Source organism: Hyperolius riggenbachi, chromosome 8 (genome assembly GCF_040937935.1).
Source record: "Hyperolius riggenbachi isolate aHypRig1 chromosome 8, aHypRig1.pri, whole genome shotgun sequence".
NCBI lineage: Eukaryota > Metazoa > Chordata > Amphibia > Anura > Hyperoliidae > Hyperolius > Hyperolius riggenbachi.
In genome coordinates, this window is record NC_090653.1 from 82,075,224 (window position 1) to 82,101,259 (window position 26,036).

A 26,036-nucleotide genomic window follows, 5' to 3' on the forward strand; every position below is an offset into this window, starting at 1 on the left:
ATTTCTGGTCGTCATCTTCATAATGAGCGGACTCTGAAATGTGACATATGTAAGGTTATTAGGTTTGTGCTGATCCTGTGTTCGGAGGGGATGAAATACAGCCACAGGCCATGGCTTTTATATTGATAAGCTTTTTTTTATCTTTCATTTCACTGCTAAGATTTTGACCTTGTTGAACCTATGGCCTTTTAAATTATTTACATGCCAGTTATGTGAGATTCCATAGATACGGCTGTCCCTTCGGTTTTGGCTCATCCTAATTAGCAAATTACATTTTCAGTCCTGTTTAATAATATAGAAACCATCTCTGGTCCTTGTGGAAATAATGTTCCGAGTGAAAGTCACCCCTACAGGTGTCCACATCTCATTTAGGAAAATAGTCAACTGTCTATTTATAGATTTATTAATAATCATTAAAAAGCAACAATACTTTAACCAGTTCACCACTGAGGGTTTTTTCCCCTTATGGATCACAGCAATTTTCACCTTTCAGTGCTCCTCCCTTTCATTTACCAATAACTTTATCGCTACGTATCACAATGAAATGATCTGTTTTTTTTCCACCACCAATTAGGCTTTCTTTGGGCGGTACATTTTGCTAAGAATTATTTTATTCTAAATACACATTAATGGGAATAATAAAAAAAAAAAATCATTATTTCTCAGTCTTCGGCCATTATAGTTTAAAAATAAAAAAATCTGCTATGGATAATACCCACACATTTTATTTGCCCAATATTTCCCTAGTACAATGTATGCCGATTTTATTTTATTTGGAAGTAAAGGCGTATTTTTTCTGCTTTGCATCCATCACTAATAAGCCCATATATGCAAAAATAACAGTAATATACTCTCATGACATACATATTAAAAAAGTTCAGTCACTAAGGTAAATATTTATGTATATTTTTTTAATTGCCATTATTTTTTTAATATGCATTTTTAAATATTTTTTGTGTAACTATGGTAGCGGTAATGGTTTAATTTTAACGTTATATGTATATGTTGTTATTTAAAAAAATATGTACCGTATATACTCGCATGCAAGACGAATTTTTGACCCCAAAAAAGTGGCCCAAAATCTCGGCTTGCATGCGAGTCACTTATTTTTTGTGCCCATGTCTAACCTGATCAGGTGGAAGGGGAGCGGGAAGCTGAGAGATCGGGTGCGGAAGGCTGAGAGTATAGCTGCAGCCGCTGGATGTCCGCAGTGAGAGCAGACCAGGAGCGATGGATGGCCACACAGAATAGAAACACAGCAGGAGCGCTCTTCCGTGTTCATAATCTTACGCTTCCTGCTGTGTCTGCACCTTGTAAACCCATTGGCTGGTAATAGCTGGTAATAGCCAATGGGTTTACAAGGTGCAGACACAGCAGGAAGCGCGAGATTATGAACACGGAAGAGCGCTCCTGCTGTGTTTCTATTCTGTGTGGCCATCCATCGCTCCTGGTCTGCTCTCGCCGCGGACATCTAGCGGCTGCAGCTATACTGTCCGCCCTCCGCACCCGATCTCTCAGCTGCCCGCTCCCCTTCGGCCCCGATCAGCTGGTGAAACATATCGCTGCAGGCACTGCAAGCCTGCTCACTGTTCAGAAGACTATGAACATGGAAGAGAGCTCCTGTAGCGATCCTGGCTATTCATTGCTGCTGTTCTGCTGTTCCCCCTGGCATCCGACCACTGTGTTCTTCACCTCCCGCATCCGATCTTCAGCTGCTGAAGCATGTCGCTGCAGGCTTGGTAAGCTGCTCACTGTTCATCACCGCTGCACTCTCCGATCCTCAGCAGGTCAGTCCGCACACCCCTCACTGTGAATCTGGGTGGCCATTCATTGCTCCTTCTCTGCTCCCCCCAGGGCTTCGGCTTACATGAGGGTCAATCATTTTTACACGTATTTTTAGGTAAAAGTTGGGGGGTCGGCTGACATGCGGGGCGGCTTGCATGCGAGTATATACGGTATGTAGTTGTAATTTTACTATTGATTGATTACAAAAGCGCATATTGTTAGTACACGAACAGGAAGTAATGCGTGTATATGTTACTTCCTTTGTTACAATGACCGCAGGCATCTCATTGATTATTATTATTTATTGTATTTATAAGGCGCCAACATATTACGCAGCGCTACACAATAGATAAATGGGTTAACATACAGGTAGAACATACGGAAACTCACAACAAAACAAGATCATGCAAATGATTTGATAACAATACAGTGTCATAGGTCAAAATAGAGACTGTTCGGGTCTACAAGAGGGGTGGTTGTGAGTAAGATTGCATAATCAAGCTGGATACATTAGGGAGGAGGGCCAGAGGCTTACAATCTAAAGGGTGGGGTGGAGACAATAGGTGCGTCTTTTGAGAGGGGGTCTAACAGACCATATTATGGTGCTGGTGTAGGGGGGTATGCGAGCGTGAAGAGGTGAGTCTTGAGAGCTTATTTGAAGGTATTAAAGGTGGGGGCGAGTCTGACGGCTGGTGGGAGCGAGTTCCAGAGAGTAGGGGCAACCCTGGTGAAGTCCAGATGCCGGTGATCATTGATGCGGCGACTTAGATCAATGAATGGGAACTGCTCCTTGTAGTTGTAGACTTGGAGAGCTGTTGGACTCCCCTCCACTGACACCTTGCAGATGGGTCTAGACCCACCCCCCCTCACTCATTCCTGCCACTGGAAGTAGGTAATGTCAGGCTTGTCTGGTCAATGACTATAGGTCAGGCTGTATGCCCATATGACTGACCTATAGCCCAGCCTGTAACACCTGCACAAAGTTCCTACCTAACACAGAACTACAATAAACCTGCAGGTAGATGTAGCATACAGACTGACAGATAGTATCCACCAAACAGAACCAATTGTAATAATACAAGGCACAGTGTTCACAAGTAAAATAGTCACCTGAGGCCTGGAGGATGAGGCAAGCCAGATGAGAGTCAGATGGCTGCAAGCAGGTAGAATGGTTATGCAGTTCAGGCACTTAAAGGTAGCGTTGTCAGTACTAGCCAGATGTCAGTCCAGCCAGCGTTCATTCAAGTCCTTATCCAGGCAGAGGTCGATCCAGGCGGCAGACAGGCAAAGTCCAGGTACAACAGCAGAGTTGGCAATGGGTAATCCAATAGAGTGTGGTCAGGATACAAAGCAGAGTCGGCAACCGGTAATCCAATAGAGCGTGGTCAGGATACAAAGCAGAGTCGGCAACAGGGAATCAATCAAGAATTAAAGGAGAACTGTAGTGAGAGGTATAAGGAGGCTGCCATATTGATTTCCTTTTAAACAATACCAGTTGCCTGGCAGCCCTGCTGAGCTATTTGCCTGCAGTAGCGTGAATCACACCAGAAACAAGCATGCAGCTAATCTAGTCAGATCTGGCAATAATGTCAGAAACACCTGATCTGCTGCATGCTTGTTCAGGGTCTAGGGCTAAAAGTATTAGAGGCAGTGGATCAGCAGGACAGCCAGGCAACTGGTATTGCGTAAAAGGAAATAAATATGTCAGCCTTCATATCCCTCTCACTACAGTTCTCCTTTAAGCGTGGTCACAAATGCAAGGCAGAGTCGGCAACAGTTATCAATTCGTTTGTGAGTGCATACCCAGCAACAAGCTAAAAGCTAAATGCTATCATGGGCAATAACTGGGGGCGCTCACCTGAGTTAAATACAAGGACTAACCAATCAGAAAGCAAAAGATTCGAAAGTAACCAATGGCATACCAGCGTGTCAGCAGGTCAGCTGGCATGCAACACACACACATTGCTAATGTTTACAGCGGTGGAACGCGTACTGAGAGCGCGTCTGCCGCCTATCCAATGGGAGTTGGACACTGCGCTCCAGTGACGTCAGCGGCCTGCTGAGAACCGGAAGCTTGCGCCTCAGCCCGGGTCTTGGCGTTCCGCCGCCATGAGTACCCCGATGATCTTACAGGTAAAGTATCATGCTCCACTGCTATTGCCCTGCAAGCCACCATAGGAGTGGGCCCCCCAAGCCCCCCCTATTCCCCAAAGGAGACTCAACTGAATGCTAGCATCAGAGCAATGTGCTGATAGTGGTAGATGTTCACATTGCTCTGATGCTATCAATGCTATGCTAGCAAATGGAAGGTCATTTGCACAATTCCACACTGGGGATCTCATTGCGAGCAGGGAATTGCTTATCAGAGATCATAACTGCACTACAAATATTCCAAGTTTGCATGCACATAGTAGTCAATCAAACTCAGTAGTAACAGTGTTCTATTGTTGCATCCGGTTTGCATCTCACTCATCATCTTTATTGCCCATGCGATACATATCTAATATTTTTTGGGTTGGGGCCTGGGATCAACATGCAATTCAGCTGTAGTGATCATTAATTTGCTGTATGTGAATTTCGTGGTGAAACATGAGTTGATTTGTAAGTCTTGATGGGTGGTTACAATAATGTCTCATCTTTGTTTCCTGTTCAAAACTATGTACACATGCCTGTCCCCTGTAATGATTTGTCGATTGTCGTGATTATTTGGGGTGACAGTGTGCGATTGCCAACCAGTGGGTACCGTTCTATGGAGAGGGAGGAGGTGGATGAGCAGAAGACACATCTTACTGTGGTCTCAGCAGGAAAATAGAACAATGGTCAGCCAAGTATTTTCAAAATCAGTGGACTGCTGAAAAGAAGCCGACGTACAGGGACACCAGTACACCTAGCAGATTGTCATCTGAAATAATCACAAATAATAGTTCAGAGTAAGGGAGTCTACTGTATATAAGTGGCCTACACAGGAAGCAGGGACAAGACCATATGACTGCAACTAGCCAATCAGAGACATACAAATGAATCACCTGATTAAATTAATCATTATGAACCCCCCACTTAATCTGATGCTGATTTGGGTCATGACTTACCTGCCATTCCTAGTTATCAGTGATTCTAAAGCTGCATACTCACAGCCTGACGGGTCCTGCGACATCCCCTTCACGACGGTCGTCAGCGACGCCTCTTCCTGTCGGCGGGTGCGCATGACGTCACGCGCCGCTAATCGTTGGTAGCAAAGGAGACTTCGGGCGATCGCGGCACTTTGCGCGGGAGTCGTCGGAGATCTTAGCTTTCCGATCTGCCGTGACGGCCGATGGTCGTGGGCCTGAACCCACATCGTGATATCGCGGAACTGGCTGCTTGGCTTTCAAAAGATCGTCGGGCAGCGGGAAAATCATCACGTGGCGTGGGTAATAATAATCAGGTACTTCGCTTAAAAAGGTGGCAGGTTTTTTTTTATAGCTGAGATATCATTAGGGGTTTAACTACAAATCATGGGGCAAAACTTTGATGGAGCCCCCAAATGTTCTCCACACCCCTTCCCTTGCCTACTCCTGGTGACCCTCACAGCCTCGGGCCCATCTCACAAGGGTCATAAAACTAGTGTGGACGTCATGATCTTCATACCCATAACAAGTGTAGCCACAGCAGTTGCAGGGACTGCTCCCCGCTAGTTACTCCCCTGCATGATGCCTACATAGCTAGTATTGAACACTGCCAATTGATAAATTAGCCATTAGATTTGTTTAAAGCTGCACATACCTTATACAATCTAATTGTACAATCTGTATCCAGTCTCCAATGCTGTATAATGGCTTAAAGTAAACGGGAGGTGGAAAAAAAATATCTGTCCTCTAAAGGCTTTCCATGTCCTCCTGGAGACCACTGCTGCTCCAGGACCCTCTTGTAAATCGCAACAGCACTCCTCTTCATGCAAGAGTGCCCCCGTGCAAGTACGGCTGCGCTCGTGCATGAAGAGGAATGTGGCCTCATAACATATCCGACAACCTCTTTCCACGCACGTCAACTGTGGGGGCCAAGAGGACATGGGAATCTTTTGTAGGATACAGAGGCTTTCCTCTTCTTAGAAATCTGTATTTTATTTTTTTTTCATTTTTTTGTGCCTTGGAAACATTTTAATTGAGCAGTAAAACCAAATTACACCCAATCTGTGGGTACTTATATCTTATACTGTATATGTTGGTAAGATTGTACAACAAGGTTGTATAGTGTATGGCCAGAGAGTGACAGGTGTTTTAATTTTTGGTGGCTATTTTTAGTTACCGTCGGCACCAGCCAACAAATGATTGCACTTAGTCTCTTATCGGCTTGGACATTCACACAGCTGTAGCAGATCGATGTAGACCACAGACGCTCAAGCAGTAAAGCCCCATCTACACCATACCATTTTTTGTGCGATTCGAATCGATTCATTGATTTGATTCGATTCAATCCAATATGTACGATCGGGATTTAATTCGATAGTGTGGTGGAATGTCATTGCAAAACAATGGCAAATCGATCACACTACCGATCGAATCCCGACTTGAGAATTCCTTTATTATTCAATAAAAGTTGATCGGGAGTGCTGGATTTTTCTGATCCATTTTTATGAAAATTGAATGGTGTGCGGTAGATTGTCAATTTCCTTATATACAGTAGCAGTAAAAAGTATGTGAACCCTTTGGAATTATATGGATTTCTGCACAAATTGGTCATAAAATGTGATCTGATGTTCATCTAAGTCACAACAATAGACAATCACAGTCTGCTTAAACAAATACAACACAAATAATTAAACGTTTCCATGTTTTTATTGAACATACCACGTAAACATTCACAGTGCTGGTGGAAAAAGTATGTGAACGCTTGGATTTACTAACTGGTTGAACCTCCTTTGGCAGCAATAACTTCAACCAAATGTTTTCTGTAGTTGCAGATCAGACGTGCACAACTGTCAGGAATAATTTTTGACCATTCCTCTTTACAGAACTGTTTCAAACTCAGCAATATTCTTGGGATGTCTGGTGTAAATCGCTTTCTTGAGGTCATGCCACAGCATCTCAATCGGGTTGAGGTCAGGAATCTGACTGGGCCACTCCAGAAGGCATATTTTCTTTTGTTTAAGCCATTTTGTTGTTGATTTACTTCTATGCTTTGGGTCGTTGTCCTGTTGCAACACCCATCTTCTGCTGAGCTTCAGCTGGTGGACAGATGGCCCTAAGTTCTCGTGTAAAATGTCTCGATTGATTTTGAATTCATTTTTCCTTCAATTATAGCAATCCGTTCAGACCCTGACGCAGCAAATCAGCCCCAAACCATGATGCCCCCACCACCATACTTCACAGTTGGGATGAAGTTTTGATTTTGGTGTGCTGTGCCTTGTTTTCTCCTCACATAGTGTTGTGTGTTTCTTCCAAATAACTCAACTTTTCTTTCATCTGTCCACATTATATTTTGCCAGTACTGCTATGAAACCTCCAGGTGCTCTTTTGCAAACTTTAAACGTGCAGCAATGGTTTTTTTTGGACAGCAGTGGCTTCCTATGTGGTATCCTCCCATGAACTCCATTCTTGTTTAGTGTTTTACGTATCATTTATTAGCTAATAGGGATGTTAGCATATCCTGGAGACTTTTGTAAGTCTTTAACTGACACTCTAGGATTCTTCTTCACCTCATTGAGCATTCTGCGCTGTGCTCTTGCAGTCATCTGTGCTGGACAGCCTCTCTTACGGAGAGTAGCAGCAGAGCTGTCCTTTCTCCATTTATGCACAATTTGTGTTACCGTGGACTGATTAACTGCAAGACTTTTGGAGATACTTTTATAACCCTTTCTAGCTTTATGCAAGTCAACAATTCTTAATTGTAGGGCTTCTGAGAGCTCTTTTGTGCGAGGCATCATTCATAGCAGGCAATGCTTCTTGGGAGAAGCAAACCCCAAGATAGCGTGTGTTTTTTATAGGGTAGGGCAGCTGTAACCAATACCTCCAATCTCATCTCATTGATTGGACTCAAGCTGGCTAACACCTCACTCCAATTAGCTCTTGGATATGTCTTTAGTCTAGGAGTTCACATACTTTTTCCACCTGTAATGTGAATGTTTACATGGTTTGTTCAATAAAAACATGGAAACGTTTATTTGTGTGGTAGTAAGGCATTTTCACACGCCATACTTCCGCAAACGACAGGTCCACCAGACCCTTCCCCCCCCCCCCCCCCCGCTGGGCGGACGTTCTGCGGACAGTAGCACGTGTGTACTCGCTGTCAGCAGACTGATAAGGCGGTTTCTGAATGATCTGCTGAGTGGACCCATTGTTTGGCGGAAGTATGACGTGTGTATGCACCTTTAGTTTAAGCAGACTATGACTGTCTATTGTTGTGACTTAGGTGAAGATCAGATCACATTTGATGACCAATTTTGTGCAGAAATTTAATTCCAAAAGGTTCACATACGTTTTACTGCTACTGTATACTCCCAAGCAATTTTCTCAGAGTTTTTAATCTTTTTTTTTTTTTTCATAATTGGGTAGAAATTGAACATGTGTGTGGTACATTGGTCAGATTTTTAAATGTTACAATCAATCAGAACAATTGATTGTAAACTTTGAATTGAAAAGAAATTCAAAAAATTGTATCGTGTGTGTGGCCACCTTCGAAGGAATTTATTTGCTTCCATCAGAAATACAAGGTGTTTATGTTCTCAGGACTTCTAGTTACAGCAGCAAAGAAAGAATATGAATATCATTGCAGATTTAGATGTAGCGGTATTGCAATCAGAAGTCAGCACTACTAAACTGAACTAAGCTTGTCATCAGGACACTAAACTAGGCTACATAAAGCAAAGAGAGAGGAAAGTAAGTGAAGTACCCATAAAACTAGGCATCAATCTTATATACAGAAAAACCTCCAGTTTACCAAGGGTTACTTAGTCACATCCCACTGTAGGTGGGCCATGGGTGTATTATGGATGTCAATCACATTAGGGGTTTTCTATTGGCTTCCATGATTGAATGAATGACTGACAACATATACACTGCACAGAATCAAAAACATTCCAGACCAAACTTGAAGCTTCCTATGACTAATACTCAGATTTCATAGAATTGTTGTTATTCTTACATGCCGTGAATGTTTATACCTTCTAGTGTCTGGCCATCTGTACATTTGAGTAGATAAAACTAACTGACCTTGCCAGGGCCACCATCAGAAATTTTGGGGCCCCTCACACATCATCAGGCCTGGCCCCCCTCTCCCTGGGCCCACCCACTGGTTGCTGTGCCCGCCCACTAGCCACCACACCCCTGTGTTCGTGTGCGTAGTGCGCTGCAGCGAAAAAATGTGCATGGCTCCGACACTGAAGAAAGTGGCATGCACAGAGTGGTGCGGCAAAAAGTGGGCGTGACCATGGAATGTTGAGGGTGCAGCCAAATACTAACAAAATACAGGTAGTCCCCAGTTAACAAATGAGATAGGGACTTGTAGGTCTGTTCTTATCCTTTATCCGTTCTCTTTTGTCCCCCTCTCTCCTTTCTGTGCCTCTTTTGTCCCCCTCTGTCTCACCTCAGTTTGTGCCTCTTTTGTGTCCCTCTGTGCATTCCCGTCTCATCTCTTTTCTCCCTGTGCCTCTTTTGTCCGCCTCTGTTTCTCCTGTGCCTCTTTTGACCCCCGTGTAACCTCTTGTCCCTTTCGGTCTTAGCTTGTCCCCCTGCCCTAGCCAGGTATAGGTGCCCCCAGTATAGGTATCCAGGCATAGGTGCCCCCAGTATAAGTAGCCAGCTATAGGTGGTGCCCCAGTATAGGTAGCCAGGTTAAGATGCCCCCTGTACAGGTAGCCTGGTATAGCTGGTGCCCCAGTATAGGCCAGCAAGATACAGGTTCCCCCAGTATAGGTATTCAACTATAGGTGGTGCCCCGGTATAGGTAGCCTGGTATAGTTTCCCCCAGTATAGGTAGCCTGGTATGGGTGGTGCTTCAGTATAAGTTAGCCAGGTAGAGGTGCCCCCAATATAGGTAGCAAGCTATAGGCACCCCAGTATAAGTAGCCAAGCATAGGTGGTGCCCCAGTGTAGGTAGCTAGGTACAGGTGGTGGCCTCAGTATAGGTAGCCAAGTATAGGTGGTGCCCCAGTATAGGTAGCCAGGTATAGGTGGTGCCCCAGTATAGGTAGCCAGGTATAGGTGGTGGCCCAGTATAGGTAGCCTGTAGCCAGATATAGGTGGTGCCCCAGTATAGAAAGTCCGCTGTAGCGGGTTCACTCATTTGCTCCCCACGTTCAAGTGCCGATGTCACTCTTCTCTCAGTGCTGGAACGCGGTTTGCTGTTTAGTGAGCCATAGGCCCACAGTCAGCACACGCGGCGCTTCCAGTGCTTGGGGGGGGGGGGGGCAGGGCCCCCAGAAGCCCTGGGCCCCTCACTGCAGTGTCAGTTGTCCCCCCCTGATGGCTGCCCTGGACCTTGCTTCTCTACCAAGCAAGATGTTCACTAGAATCATTAGAATTATGTTGTTTAGAACCTGCCTTAAAGAGAACCTGAGGTGGGGTTCTGACAATGAAATCCGCATACAGAGGCTGGGTCTGCCTATACAGCCCAGCCTCTGTTGCTATCCAGATCCCCCCTAAGCCCCCCCTGTGCTCTGCGATCACCCATAAATCACAGCCATAATGCCGACACGCAGCGTGTCACAGTGGGCTGTGTTTACCTCTGTACTGTCAGTCTGCTGCTCCCCCGCCTCCTGCTGATTGGAGGGAAGGGACGCGGGCGGGGACCGGAGCTATGCAGGAGGCGGGGGGAGAGCCGAGACTGACAATACAGAGGTAAACACAGCCCGCACAGCGCGGCTGTGATTTATGGGTGATCGCAGAGCACAGAGGAGGCTTAGGGGGGATCTGGATAGCAACAGAGGCTGGGCTGTATAGGCAGACGCAGCCTCTGTATGCGGATTTCATTGTCAGAACCCCACCTCGGGTTCTCTTTAAGGGCCCATTCACACTAGAAGTGCTTTTCTGAGCGTTTTGGGATTGAGTAGCATTTTTTAAAATTGTTCCCATTCACGGTCATTAAAATCGTGGTACAAATCGCGGGAAAATCACCACGATTGCGTACGCGAAAATTGCGGCGATTTTAATTAAACTGAATGGGAGCTATTTTAAAAAACGCTAATGAATCGCAAAACGCTCAGAAAAGCGCTTCTAGTGTGAATGGGCCCTAAGGAAGACCTGAATATAGCTTCTGCTGACACATTTGTTCTTAAAGTGAATTAGGGTTTTACATTGCAAGAACCTCACAAATTCTTACAGGTGGTACAGGGACCTGGTGGGGTAGACTTTAAAGATTTCTATAGAATAACATACTCCAGGTAGGGAGTGTGATTTAGCCTTTAAAATTGTACGGATATGACATACAGGTAAGTCAGAAATGTATTTCAATAAAATTCCCTATAGATGGAGACACCTTTAAGGAACTGGGGAGCGCATAGAAATGCCCCATCTTCTGCCCTCTTTGTACGGTTATGTTATGGGGCCACTAAAAGACAGATCTAGTTCTACACTGTAGGTATAGTTCAGCCATTGCATCTATATCTTCTGTGCTAACCTCATTATAAAAGAAAGAAGCAAAGTATTGATTGGCAGCTATGATAAAAGCTTGTGCTATAATGTGAGGCAATACACCACTAATTGATTTGCAGAGAGAAATACAGTAGAGCCTATTAATCAGATGCTGCTTGTCCTCTTCTTTATGTTAGGAATGCAGTTTACTGACATGACACATTCGCTGTATGCATTATTTGCCTCTTATTATTTATACACATTTGCCAAAAGTTTAAAATGCTTCCAAGAATTAATAACTAGCTGATATCAAGCAATGACCACCTGGCCACATTCGATAGTAGGTCAGATCTGATGTCAAATCCAGGGCCAGAAGCTTATAAGCACGGAAGTTCTGGTGCCCTAAAACTCCGCCCTCCTTCAAACCTGCAAATCCTGACGTGAATGCAGGTGTATTCTGACTGCCCTGTTCCCTTGCCAGCCTGACCAAAACCACTCCCCTTCTGTCCCCGTTTTCATTAAGGGTGCTTTTACACTAGGGTGGTACGGTATATTTACTGCTCCCCACCGCATCCCAATGAAAGTATATGTAGTTCATACTACCCATGGTGCCGTTCGCTGTGCCAGAAGTGCCCTATCTAACATGAGTGCATACATACGTGCAACAGGAGGTGAAGAGGCGCCCATAAGGTATATAAAACACTTTAAAAACAATAAAAATTCAAAAGGAAGAGGTGGCTTACCTCAAAGATGACAAATCACTTTAGAAAAATAATTTCAATAGTAATTAAGCACTGGCAACACATTTCGTGGGACCCAGCCCACTCACTTCCTCAGGCCAAGTAAAGTGCCGCTGTGTCTATCAAGCCGCGTTTCGGGCGCCTCTCTCCCACACACCGAACCTAAGGTGGAATTCCACCACCTCATAGGTCTACAGTGTATGGGATTTTTCCAAGAGAGCGACCGCCTCCAGGACTGCTGGTATACCTGAGTGGAGTCAGGTCAAGATACTCCACCTGCCTAAAGTGGTCGGTTGCCCCTCGTGCAACACACCTTTGTGAGTATTCCTTCGTCGAACCCCCCCCCCCCCTTTTAGAATTTTCATTTTTCTGTGACATACTGCACCATTTGGGCTCCCGTTGTCTTTGTGTTTTTTCCCCAGCACTCCATAGCATACATACGTGGCCGTGCGGCTCCTGAGGCTATCGGTGGTGGACTGGAAGTCATTTAAGTCCATGGCGACGCAGAGGTTTTAAAAAATGTTGGGACGCGCATGCGTGGAAGTGCATTTTTACAATACGCTTCAATGCACTTCTGCATTTCCAAAACAGGAAATGAGCACAAGCGAGCGTCACTTCCTGTTTGGCTGTGAGCCAGAAGGGGATTACCGCGGTACTCCCTTAAAGAGACACTGAAGCGAAAAAAAAATTATGATATTATTATTATAAGAAATAAAACATTAAGATCAGATAGATCAGTCTAATTGTTTCCAGTACAGGAAGAGTTGAGAAACTCCAGTTGTTATCTCTATGCAAACAATCCATTAAGCTCTCCGACTAAGTTAGTCGTGGAGAGGGCTGTTATCTGACTTTTATTATCTCAACTGTTCCTGGACTATTTACTTTTCCTCTGCTAGAGGAGAGTTCATTAGTTCACAGACTGCTCTGAAAGACTCATTTTGAATGCTGAGTGTTGTGTAATCTGCACATATTAGAGAATGATGCAATGTTAGAAAAAACACTATATACCTGAAAATAAAAGTATGAGAATATTTTCTTTGCTGCTAATCTTCTAGTAATTATTCATAGTACACAACCAATTCATTACATCATATTTTTTTTTTCGCTTCAGTGTCTCTTTAAGGCATGTTTTTGACAGAGTGGTCCCCGGACCGCAATGCTAATGCTGATGCTGATGCCAGCCGGTAGTCTGAAACTGGCCTCATATATTTTTGTTAGATTTAATGTTTATATTATCTATTGACTAGCTGAAGACCCAGCATTGCTCGGGTACGTATTTGGTTGTTGTTAGGTCCGGCCACTATTTCTAACCTTCACACACAGTCATTCAGTGACTAACTTTGTGAGCTTTGGGGTCCTTGAGATCAATAGTGTAAGAATAGAAGCAGTTTAAATTTTCCCGGCCTTGCTCGGGTATGTATTTGGTTGTTGTTGGGTCCGGCCTAATGCTACGTACACACATGCGACAACGATCGTTCGTTGAGAACGACGAACGAGCTTTTAATTGATGAAAGAACGACCTGAGTAAAGTTAGTTTTTAAATGTGTGTAACGATCTGATCGTTAGAACGAACGTTACATCACGTAAAGCAACTATTGCGCCTGCGCATAAAAATGAGAAGTTTCAGGGAGAAATAGTGAAATGCGCATGTCAAGCCTAGTACGAACGATCGTTTCCAACGATGTACTACTTTTGCAAACGATCGTCGTTGGTTAAAATCCGCCGAGACAGAACTTTCTTTTGTAGCGATTTGGCTCGTTCGTCGTTTGCCTTAATAGTCGGTGGTTCGTTTTTTGTAACGATCGTCGTTAGTAAAGATCGGGGAACGATCGTTACAAACGACTATAGTCGCATGTGTGTACGCACCTTTAGTGGTATTAACAGATGGATACCTGTCAGTAAGTAATACTATACAGGGATGATAAAAGCTATGCAAGTATAGAATCCAGCAGCAGAGGAATGTATGCATTAAACACCAAATTAAAACCTGATATATCTGGCTTTGCAGATTTGGCCTAATTTGCTTAATCATGAGGCAATGCTCATGCAAATTTGCATTTGCTTTTGCATGCCATAATATGCAGGATCGTCTAAACCTAATTACTGCAAACCGGTTGCCCTGTGGAGATTAGTTCATGAAACATTTAGCACTATCCAGGGGTGCCACAGGGAGGCTCCCCCATGCCCCCATCAACCGGGGGGGCCGCAGAGCTCCAAGCCCTCTCACTGCTTGGAAGCCCTGTGGCAGCATCTGGAGGGGGAGTCTTGGAAGTGCAGGCGACCCCTCCAAGCGTGGCCAGCGTCGGGAAGAGCCGCTCGCACCCACCTCCCAAAAAACAGACACCTACCTTACAACGTCCATTACTTTCTGCCATATGAGCACGGGCATGAGCACATGAATATAGAATCCACCTACACAGGGAACCCCATTTAATCTGGCCGCTCCATGCGTAATCCACACAACAGTAGCATCTTCTGATAATTTCAGGCAAAATGAATGAACTGTATATATAGCTCAGGCACCTCTGTCAGATTGCTATGAAAGCAATTATTGTGCTGCAGAATTAATGGTATAGCATGTGCGGGTCTGAGTAATGGGGTTGGCTTTAAGTCTAAGGGTCACATAGTGATTTGAAAAGGGGCACAGTGATGTATAGATCTGATTCTGCCTACAATGACAGTGCAGTCAGCCTCTCCTAAGCCTAAAATGACTGATTGCAAAACAGGCAGCAGATCCCATAGAAATAGAAAATACACACCAAAATACGGGTCTTTAGAGGGTCTCAAGAGGTACGGAAAAGACCGCTTAGCTACGTCCTTCCTTTGAGGCCAAGCCGGAGCGTTTGCAGTGTGATGTTCCGACCCTGTTACCTTGCACCGCAACGGCAAAACGAAAATCATTTGACCCTGTGGCAAAGTACGCCGACAGGGTCATATGCATAGCGCCACAACATGGGCCTTGGTGGGATTCAACCGGTCCACTGACAAGCTGTGCTCATGTAGAAACAAGGCTTGCTGGGAAATGTAGTCTAGCATCTATTCCATATATTTGTATGGGCACTGTGTTCACATGCAGCAACACAGCGCACAGCAATGCGCATGGTGAGAGCATATTCTCATGTATATAATGAACAGAGGCGCCAAAAGTATAAAATTAGATTAAATGAACTTAAAAACCAACTTAATTGGCAAAAATGAAGGAGGAAGTGATGGTCTTACCTCCCTCAAGCACGACAACGACTGCGATTCAGACAGTCAAACACATTTATTAGAAACTTTTTTTTCGAGTTTCTATTAAATGTGTTTGACTGTCTGAATCGCAATCGTTGTCGTGCTTGAGGGAGGTAAGACCACCACTTCCTCCTTCATTTTTGCCAATTAAAGCAGAATATAACCCTGCATTTCAACTTTGCTCTAAAACATTATTTACAGCATATTATATGCAACCAGCAATTTTTTATTTTTACTAGACCAGCATTGGAAGGGTTAAACACAGAGGTTTAACGTTCCGTGGAGAGATATGCAGAAGTTCAGATAGATACATTTAACTAAATAGAATGTAACAAGTGATAAATGTTACACACTCTTTGGCTGTCCTCCAGCTCCTTCTCAGTCAGGGAGAGTGAGTCACATTCAACACTTAGATACATTTATGTAAACCAAATGTATCTATGTCAGCTTCGGATGCGTCTGCAGTTCTCTCCAGGAACTTTTAAGCTCTGTGTAACCCTTCCAATGCTAGTCTAGTAAAAAAAAAAATGCTGGTTGCATATAATATACTGTAAATAATGTTTTAGAGCAAAGTTGAAATGCAGGGTTATATTCCGCTTGAAGTTGGTTTTTAAGTTCATTTAATCTAATTTTATACTTTTGGCGCCTCTGTTCATTGTATACAATTTCGAGTCCACCCTTGGTGGAGGGTTGCTACCCTTTTTTCCTGTCTACAGAGAGCGACTTCTTAATCCTGAGTGGGGTCAGGACAATCTCCCTACCTGCCTTTACAGTGGTTGCCTGCTGGTGACCCTGACTTGTGAGTATTTAGCAATACGAATTTATTGCCACCTTATCCAGTACGTATTACACTATTGGGGCTCTTGGTGTTCCCTGTTTTTATATTCCCATGTAGTTCATTTCAACTTTAAGATGAAACTAATACATTTAAAAAGTTTAGAGTGGAATACCGTAGCTCATTGCTGCCTTACACGTTTACTTGGATAGGCAGTGAGGGCTAGATCTGATCTTCACCATACTGGCGGCTTCCAGCTATCGGGCCAGGATTCTAGTGACCAGTCACAGTGACTTGCTGCTAGATGTCAGCATTTTTCAGGAGCAATACTGTTAGTGGCAGACAGTCACTGGTAATGCAGCTTTGCTAGTGACTAGACATGTGCATTACTAATACAGTATAAGATGTACTGCTAGTAAATGCTTTAGGTGGTACTTGAGATAATTTAGGGCTTGCTAAGTTCAAGTTTTGGAAAAAATGCCCATGACAGGTTTCATAACTAAGTATATTATCAGGTCACATGTATGACCCAAGAGGGGACATTGGGAATTCACTTTATGATTCAAGGGCACCTTTAGAGCCAGTTCACATGGGCGTCCCACGGCGTCTTTCTGCCAGCAAGCAGAAAAGCATTTGGCAGCCTTCAGAAGTGTTTGCTATTTGACCCCTGCAGGGGGACCGGGAAGCATGGTGCTGAGGCGATCCTGGAAGTTAAATGTAGCTTTCAAGAATAAATGGGACAACGGGAAAAATCGGGATCGAGCAAAATGTTTGCGCAAACGACGGTAAGTGACAGTACTGGTGCTGTCCATTCATTTGAATGGACAATGCTTAATCGACGAGCACCGTGGCTGTCATTTAGGCTAGTTACACACCAGGACGTTGCGTTTAGGGGACGTTATAGGGCACATAACGTGCCCCTAACGCAACGCCTGGTGCTCTCTGGTGTGGACGTCGGAGTGAGCCGCGTTGTGCAGCTCACTCTGGCGTCCGTGATGTCGTGATGCGTACTCTTGGACGCATGCGGCATCACGTGGTCCCGCCCGGCCAATCGCCGCACAGAGCGGCCGCTCCAGGAAGTAAACACTGCACGTCACTGAGTGCAGTGAATATTAATTAGCCATGTGCCCGGCCGCTCTCCCCTCCTCCCCAACATGACTGAGCATGTGCAAACAGTCTAACGCGGCTTAGCCACGTAGAACGCACAGCATGCAGCACTTTGCTGCGTTACAATGCAACGCGGGCAGTGTGAACAGCCCACTTGTGTTACATTGCTGTGCATTGGGGGAGCGTTACAGGCTGCACTAGCGTGCGCCTGTAACGTCCCTGTGTGCAAGAAGCATTAACGTCGGCAGAGCACCTATGTGAACCATCTCTATTGCATCTGAGGATGGTTGGAGTAATCGCCAGCTAATAGCTGGGTTGGTATTAACCAGAGGGTGGAAATTTACTGGCTCTCTATCTTCCTAACCCTCAACATGCACGATGAATTAAGGGGTTAATAAAGATTGAAAAGAGGGGCTATGCTGTGTGCTTTTTCTTACCCTTAGACTGCTGGCAGGGCCGACCCGCTCATGAGGCGGGGTGAAACTTTTGCCTCAGGCGGCAAATTTCCAGGGGCGGCACCCGCCCGTCCATGGGTGCGGGGAGCCGGCCGCCGAGCTGGAGGGGTAGCTGGCTGGACGGGGGTGTTGGGCCAGCGGCGGGGAGGGGGGTCGGACCCCCCCCTCCCTCGCCTGGGTCCCCCGTCCTCCGCTCCCCTCCAGCCTTAAATAGAAGCAGCCGCTATGTGTAAGAGGAACGGGCGGGGAGGACGGGGGACCCAGGCGGGGGAGGGGGGGGGGTCCGACCACAGACGTCTAAAGAGCGTTAACTACAAAGTTTTGGTTCAGTGCCAACTTTCTACTTTACTTGAAATATGCAATTAATTCTAAGCTGATGTAAGAGTATGTAAATGTTACTGCAAATCTATGTTGCTTGAAAATGAACCAATCACATGCTTTCACTGCAAGATTGGATTAGTCCATTTTACTATAGATTTTTTCATAATAATTAGCATCATTCTGTATTATAATAATTGGCATAATTCTCAATCATGTCAAAATGATTTACACCTCAATAATATCCCTACTGACTAGTGTGGACTTTGGTACGTGTAGATTTGGGCAATACAGTACAAACATAGCTGGCAATGGCATGTAGCTTTTGTAAAAAAAAAATAGCTATCAGTCTAAAGCTGGCCACACACCATACAATTAAAAGATCCAATTTTTTACCAATTCGATAATTTCGATCAGCTGTCCCGAAAAATCAAGAGCTTTTTTTTTTTTTCAATCAATAAATCCAATCGAATTTCCCGTTTTTTTTTTTTTTTTTTTTGATGTGTGGAGATTGGACTAGTTGGAAATTTCAGACCAACTTTATCAAGAATTGTATGGTGTGGATTGTCAATTACTTGATGCACAGATCCAACAACACATTTTTTTTTTGAGTTTTTAATTATCTTATCAAAATTAGGGAAAATTGAACATACAGTAGGTGTGTGGTACATTGGTCAGATTTTCGAATTTTTACAATCAGTCAAAAAAATAGATTGCTATTCTTGAATTGAACAGATATTTAAATAATTGTATGGTATGTGACCACCTTAAGGGTTAATACAGACTTCTAACATCCTCTTTCTTGTAAATCTCACTTTGTATGCTTCTGCGGTATCATCCCACCAAGGGATTACAAAATGCTTCATAAATCAGGCCAACTGTGTGTTATTAAACACTGTGTACATTAATAAGGTGAGAAACACTTGTCTAGATTGAACACGGCCATAAACCAGCTGTTATAGAAGAACAGTGCGCAGGAGTAACGCCTTTCCCCTGGGAGAGAATAACCTCCTATCCTTAATAATAAAGCAGGGAATCCTCGGTATCCCCCTCGGCCCTCCCTGTCACAGGTTTCCCTGCAGTAGAATGTAAACTAACATAGCACAATAACTTCTGGGGCAGATCGATCGAGATCATTGCAAGGAAACTTGGAGCAAAAGTGGACCAGTCATTCACAGCAGCCAATCTTTCATTAACAAAGATTCTGTTTGGTAGACTTGGGCAACTGCTGTATTTTCACATCAACTTTAAGTGTGCTAGTTGTAATCCTTTCCTCTATGTACCGTAGTTCATCATTTGTGAAACACATTTTTTTTGCCATTATAAATGGATCAGAATTTCCATTTCATTTGTGATGAGCAGTGACAGATCCATTTAGTCAAAGTGGACCTAATGGGTGAAAGCTTCATGATCGTGAAAAATTGTTAAATTTATGGAGCCATTTTGCACTACATGGCTATTCATTACCTGTACAAAGTATATTATCTGTGTAATCATATCTGGGATTTGTGGTTCTATGAAACCAGCTCCGAAACAGTTAATTGCTAAGTATGTTTGCATAATTTGCTGTTTGTTTGCAGTTTTCCCTCCAACATCTAGGTGGAGAATTCCTCTCTCTTATAGGAGAGCAGCTTTTATACTGTGGATATTTTGTAGAATTTGCTAGAAACTGGGAGAGTGGGAGAAACTGTGAGAGTTCCAGACACAGAATTGAACTGTCTGGGGAGAGAAAGGGAAAAAAAACCTTATGGAGATCTGCAGAGCTGAGAGGTCTGTGAGCTGGAAATCCTTTCTCCACAGTGTCCTTTGACTGCAATCTTTTCCGAAGGAGTGTGACTATTTCACATGGCTGCTTAATTGTGCCTCTTTTGAAGGAACGGTAAGGGCTCGTTCACACCTAGGGTGGTTTGCGTTTTTTTTAAGCGCCAGCGATTTTCAAACTCGCCCTGAAAGTGCTTGTGCAATGATTCCCTATGAGAGAGTTCACATCTGAGCGGCTCAATTCCGATCCGCAAAAAAAATCGAAAATCGCTCCCGTCAGCAATTTCGATTTTAGATGTGAACAAAGCTTAAGCGAGCTACTTTGTTGCTATACTTTGTTGCTACAGTGACCGGCTGTTAGTGAAGACCAATGTCCTGGAATCATTGACAAAGCTGAAGCTGCACCGGGCATGGATCTTTCAAAAAGACAAAACCCTAAACACTGCTCAAAATCCACTAAGGCATTCATGCAGAGGAACAAGTACAATGTTCTGGAATGGCCATCTCGGTCCCAAGACCAGAATATAATTGAAAATCTGTGGTGCGAGTTAAAGAGAGCTGTCCTTGCTCGGAAGCCATCAAACCTGAATGAACTAGAGATGTTTTGTAAAAAGAAATGGTCCAAAATACCTTCAGCCAGAATCCAGACTCTCATTGGAACCTACAGAAAGCGTTTAGAGGCTGTAATTTCTGCGAAAGGAGAAACTACTAAATATTGAATTCATTTCTTTTTTGTGGTGACCATATTTATGCTCCTACCTAATTTTGTTTAAACAATTATTGCGCACTTTCTGTAAATCCAATAAACTTAATTTCACGTTTAAAATATCACTGTGTGGGCCTCCTGTATGATATATTTAATTGACATTTTTTATCGTAACAACCAACGATTTATACAGGAAAATCATGACGATTAACAAGGTTGCCTAAACTTTTGCATCCCACTGTATATCTAATAATCCAGCTTGTATCTTCCTGCAGCTGCTGTTGCTCTCCTGAGTGAAGCCCCTTGTGGATTACAAGTACTGTTATATATGAGCTCCAACTGCCGGCCTACTACTTAGATTAACACTGGCCAGTGTTTGGGTTAATTAGCTTAAATGTTTATCTGAGTATGATTATAACAGACTGTTTATACATGTGTCATGTAAAGTGCACTTAATAATCTAGTATGATTTTGACATATCTATGATTTGACATCTGTTTATTTTCTGGTGCTTCTTTGGGCCAAATCCTTTCCAGAGGATTTGGAAGTGTCATTTTCTATCACATTCCTTTGCAAGCAACTGTTGGTATTCCATTATTGCCATAACCGTAAGTTCAGATGCTATGACCTATCTGTAAGAACATATTGCTAGAAGGTAAATTGTTAATTTTATCTTTATTACTCTGTCTCTGGATCCAATAAAATTGCTTAGCAATATACTGCTGGTTTATGTGCATCACTGGAGGTTGTGGGTGTCACCAGAGTTGAACAAGAGCAGGACCCATCTAACACAGCTACACCTACGGGTGCGCTACATTTAAAATACCTGAAAACACACAAATAAAAAGTGCATTTCTCCTAGAGTAAAATTTGCTATACATAACTTTTCTCCTTTGTTGTTGTCACTTACAGTAGGTATTGTAGTAGAAATCTAACAGAACTGACAGGTTTTGGATTAGCTCATCTCCTTATGGGGGTTTCTCAGGGTTTTCTTTATATTGAAATGCACTTAGGGAATGGCAGTTACTCAATCCAACTACTAGAATAGTGTGCAAACAAGTAGGGGGAACTGCCTACATCTTTGTATAGATCCTTTCCAGGGTGTGCTTTTGTAAAGAGCAAATTAAATACTGAGAATCCCCCACAAAGAGATGGACTTGTCAAAAACCTGTCAGTTCTGTCAGATTTCTATTACCTACTGTAAGTGAGAGCAAGAGAAGTGCAAACTTAATTATAGCTCATTTTACTCTGTAAGAAACCTACTTCTTATAATGTTTATATTTATATGTTTTAAATTTTATCATTTTTCACGATAGTGGTCCTAACTAAAAAGTTTTGTTTCCAATGGCAACAACCTATCTACCAATCGTAATTTTTACAGTCTGAATAATTATTCCCGGCATCTGATTGGCTGTTACGAGCAACTAAAAATAGACTATAAGATATTTTAACGCTATTAAGGTATCTCATGATGCACGAATATTTAAAGTCAATAAATACATGAGACTAACATGGAAATCCTTAGAACACGGAAGCCTAACACATTAACGACACGTGTCGGCAGGATTTCCATAGTATACGCGTGCATGTATGTTTGCCGTATACTTGTGGCTTTTGCGCGGTTTGAGGCCTAGTTGAAATTCAGAGCATTGTTCCCAGGAGGCGGTTGCTAAGCAACAAGGTCCCCTCATCACATCCCAGCCAGATGCAATAAGCCGACATGGATGGGATGGGGGAGGGAATGCTGTAAAGGGCCGGGGGGTGTCCAGCAGAACAAGGAAATCCCAGTGTTTTGTACGCTCTAGCAAGTTAATATTGCTCTCCCCATACTGACACCCCCGTCTTTATTACCAGTTCCTAGAAAACGTGTCATTAACCCATTTATAGAATGGCCTCCTTTAAAGCAGCGTAACTCCTAACTCCTTCCTTGCCAGGTTTATTGGATGCCATGCCATGCCATTGTAATTATCTGCTGTGCCGACCGTGGCGTGGTTAAATTTATTTATTTGAAGAAACAGCTCTTTCTGTAGCATGATGAATATATCAGGTATATAGAATGTGTTATCTGTGCACATGTATCTCCCCTGTGCAGCACATTAATTGGCAGAATAGCTGCATTGTGTGAGTTACACCATTGATTACTTATGTTATATAGGGAATGGCCGCTTCATAAACCAGTCTACATTGATTTCTTTCATTTTGCCAGTCCTTTCTGTATGAAATCACTGCATTTAGATACAGTGCCTGGCTCTGAGGATACATTAGCAGACCGTGGATAAGGAAGAAGCTTAAATGGGGCTTGGCAATCAGACCTGGGGACTAATTTTCATGTAGGTTTACTGTTCTCTATTGAGAACCAGGTCAGTTTTGGACCTCTAGAACAATCACACACACATATGTACTGATCTCATGTCCTCCTCTCCTGTATACTATCACCTGATGTCAGGGTCCCTTTCCTATGTACCCTCATCTGATCTCAGAGCCTCCTCTCCTGTATGCTATCACCTGATGACAAGTTTCCTTTCCTGTGTACCATCACGAAAATCACAGAGGAAATGTAATAGTGGAAAATTAGTAAAATTGCACTTGCATTGACGCATTATCGCACTTCACAAAGGAAAATGGCCCTAAATTGTAAATGTACTACAATAAATAAACTATTAAAAAAGAAGGAATTTTTGAGTAATTTATTCATCTTAAGACAGTACAGATATTTTATTTTTCAAAATAATCACCTGATGTCAGGTTCCCTTACCTTGTATACAATCACCTGATGTCAGGTTCCCTTACCCTGTGTACCATCACCTGATGTCAGGTTCTCTTATTCTATGTACCATCACCTGATGTCAGGTTCCCTTACCCTGTATACTATTATTTGATGTCAGGTTCCCATATCCTGCATACTTTCACCTGATGTCAGGTTCCCTTAGGCCTCGTTCACATCTGCTGCGCTGAAAAACGTGTGAAAGCGCATGGTAAAAAACGCATGCGCTTGTGTGCGCTTTAGTGCGCGTTTCTGTGCGTTGCGCTGCGCTTCTTTAAAGCACGTTTTGCTTGTTGTACCAGCAGCAGTTGTCAATAAAACTTTGTTTTTGTATGTAAATGTATTTTTTTCTCCAATTAGGGGTAAAAAACGCATGCGCTTCTATGCGCTTGTACGCGCTTCTATGCGCTAAAAAAGCGGACCCATTCACTTGCATTGATGTGCGCTTTCCAGCTCAACGCACAGAAATGCATGCAACCCTACGTTTCTGTAACGCTGCTCAGCGCAGCGCATAGATGTGAACCAGCTACATTTAGTTACAGGGGAAAGTAAATACCTTGCTGATCGCACAGGGCAGTGTGCTGTAAAAAGCGCACAGAAACGGCCCTGATGTGAACGAGGCCTTACACTGTGTACTATCACCTGATGTCAGGTTCCCATATCCTGTGTACCCTAACCTGATGTCGGGTTTCCATATCCTGTGTACCCTCACCTGATGTCAGGTTTCCATATCCTGTGTACCCTAACCTGATGTCAGGTTCCCTTACCCTGGGTACCCTAACCTGATGTCAGGTTCCCATATCCTGTGCACCCTCACCTGATGTCAGGTTCCCATATCCTGTGTACCCTAACCAGATGTCAGGTTCCCATATCCTGTGCACCCTCACCTGATGTCAGGTTCCCATATCCTGTGCACCCTAACCTGATGTCAGGTTCCCATATGCTGTGTACCCTAACCTGATGTCAGGTTCCCATATGCTGTGTACCCTAACCTGATGTCAGGTTCCCATATCCTGTGTACCCTCACCTGATGTCAGGTTCCCATATCCTGTGTACCCTCACCTGATGTCAGGTTCCCATATCCTGTGTACCCTCACCTGATGTCAGGTTCCCATATCCTGTGTACCCTAACCTGATGTCAGGTTCCCATATCCTGTGCACCCTCACCTGATGTCAGGTTCCCATATCCTGTGTACCCTAACCTGATGTCAGGTTCCCATATCCTGTGCACCCTCACCTGATGTCAGGTTCCCATATCCTGTGTACCCTAACCTGATGTCAGGTTCCCATATCCTGTGTACCCTAACCTGATGTCAGGTTCCCATATGCTGTGTACCCTAACCTGATGTCAGGTTCCCATATCCTGTGTACCCTAACCTGATGTCAGGTTCCCATATCCTGTGTACCCTAACCTGATGTCAGGTTCCCATATCCTGTGTACCCTAACCTGATGTCAGGTTCCCATATCCTGTGTACCCTAACCTGATGTCAGGTTCCCATATCCTGTGTACCCTAACCTGATGTCAGGTTCCCATATCCTGTGTACCCTAACCTGATGTCAGGTTCCCATATCCTGTGCACCCTCACCTGATGTCAGGTTCCCATATCCTGTGTACCCTCACCTGATGTCAGGTTCCCATATCCTGTGTACCCTCACCTGATGTCAGGTTCCCATATACTGTGTACCCTCACCTGATGTCAGGTTCCCATATCCTGTGTACCCTCACCTGATGTCAGGTTCCCATATCCTGTGTACCCTCACCTGATGTCAGGTTCCCATATCCTGTGTACCCTCACCTGATGTCAGGTTCCCATATCCTGTGTACCCTCACCTGATGTCAGGTTCCCATATCCTGTGTACCCTCACCTGATGTCAGGTTCCCATATCCTGTGTACCCTCACCTGATGTCAGGTTCCCATATCCTGTGTACCCTAACCTGATGTCAGGTTCCCATATCCTGTGTACCCTAACCTGATGTCAGGTTCCCATATCCTGTGTACCCTAACCTGATGTCAGGTTCCCATATACTGTGTACCCTCACCTGATGTCAGGTTCCCATATACTGTGTACCCTCACCTGATGTCAGGTTTCCATATCCTGTGTACCCTCACCTGATGTCAGGTTCCCATATCCTGTGTACCCTCACCTGATGTCAGGTTCCCATATCCTGTGTACTCTCACCTGATGTCAGGTTCCCATATACTGTGTACCCTCACCTGATGTCAGGTTCCCATATACTGTGTACCCTCACCTGATGTCAGGTTCCCATATCCTGTGTACCCTCACCTGATGTCAGGTTCCCATATCCTGTGTACCCTAACCTGATGTCAGGTTCCCATATCCTGTGTACCCTAACCTGATGTCAGGTTCCCATATCCTGTGCACCCTCACCTGATGTCAGGTTCCCATATCCTGTGTACCCTAACCTGATGTCAGGTTCCCATATCCTGTGTACCCTAACCTGATGTCAGGTTCCCATATCCTGTGTACCCTAACCTGATGTCAGGTTCCCATATCCTGTGTACCCTAACCTGATGTCAGGTTCCCATATACTGTGTACCCTCACCTGATGTCAGGTTCCCATATCCTGTGTACCCTCACCTGATGTCAGGTTCCCATATCCTGTGTACCCTAACCTGATGTCAGGTTCCCATATCCTGTGTACCCTAACCTGATGTCAGGTTCCCATATCCTGTGTACCCTAACCTGATGTCAGGTTCCCATATCCTGTGTACCCTAACCTGATGTCAGGTTCCCATATCCTGTGTACCCTAACCTGATGTCAGGTTCCCATATCCTGTGCACCCTCACCTGATGTCAGGTTCCCATATCCTGTGTACCCTAACCT

At 44.1% G+C, this 26,036-nt stretch overlaps 1 protein-coding gene across 15 annotated transcripts in view; it reads right to left on the minus strand.

Moving 5' to 3' along the window:
• Window positions 1-26,036, minus strand: part of HIPK4 (homeodomain interacting protein kinase 4) — a 546,520-nt gene that overhangs the window by 32,999 nt on the left and 487,485 nt on the right. For 2 of the 15 annotated variants that reach the window (XR_011023514.1, XR_011023516.1), the window contains one exon: window positions 1-33. This exon is cut by the window's left edge. The exons of the other annotated variants lie outside the window; for them this stretch is intronic. The gene's annotated coding sequence lies outside the window, so the exon portion shown is untranslated. The remainder of the gene's footprint in view (window positions 34-26,036) is intronic. 15 annotated transcript variants of the gene reach the window in all.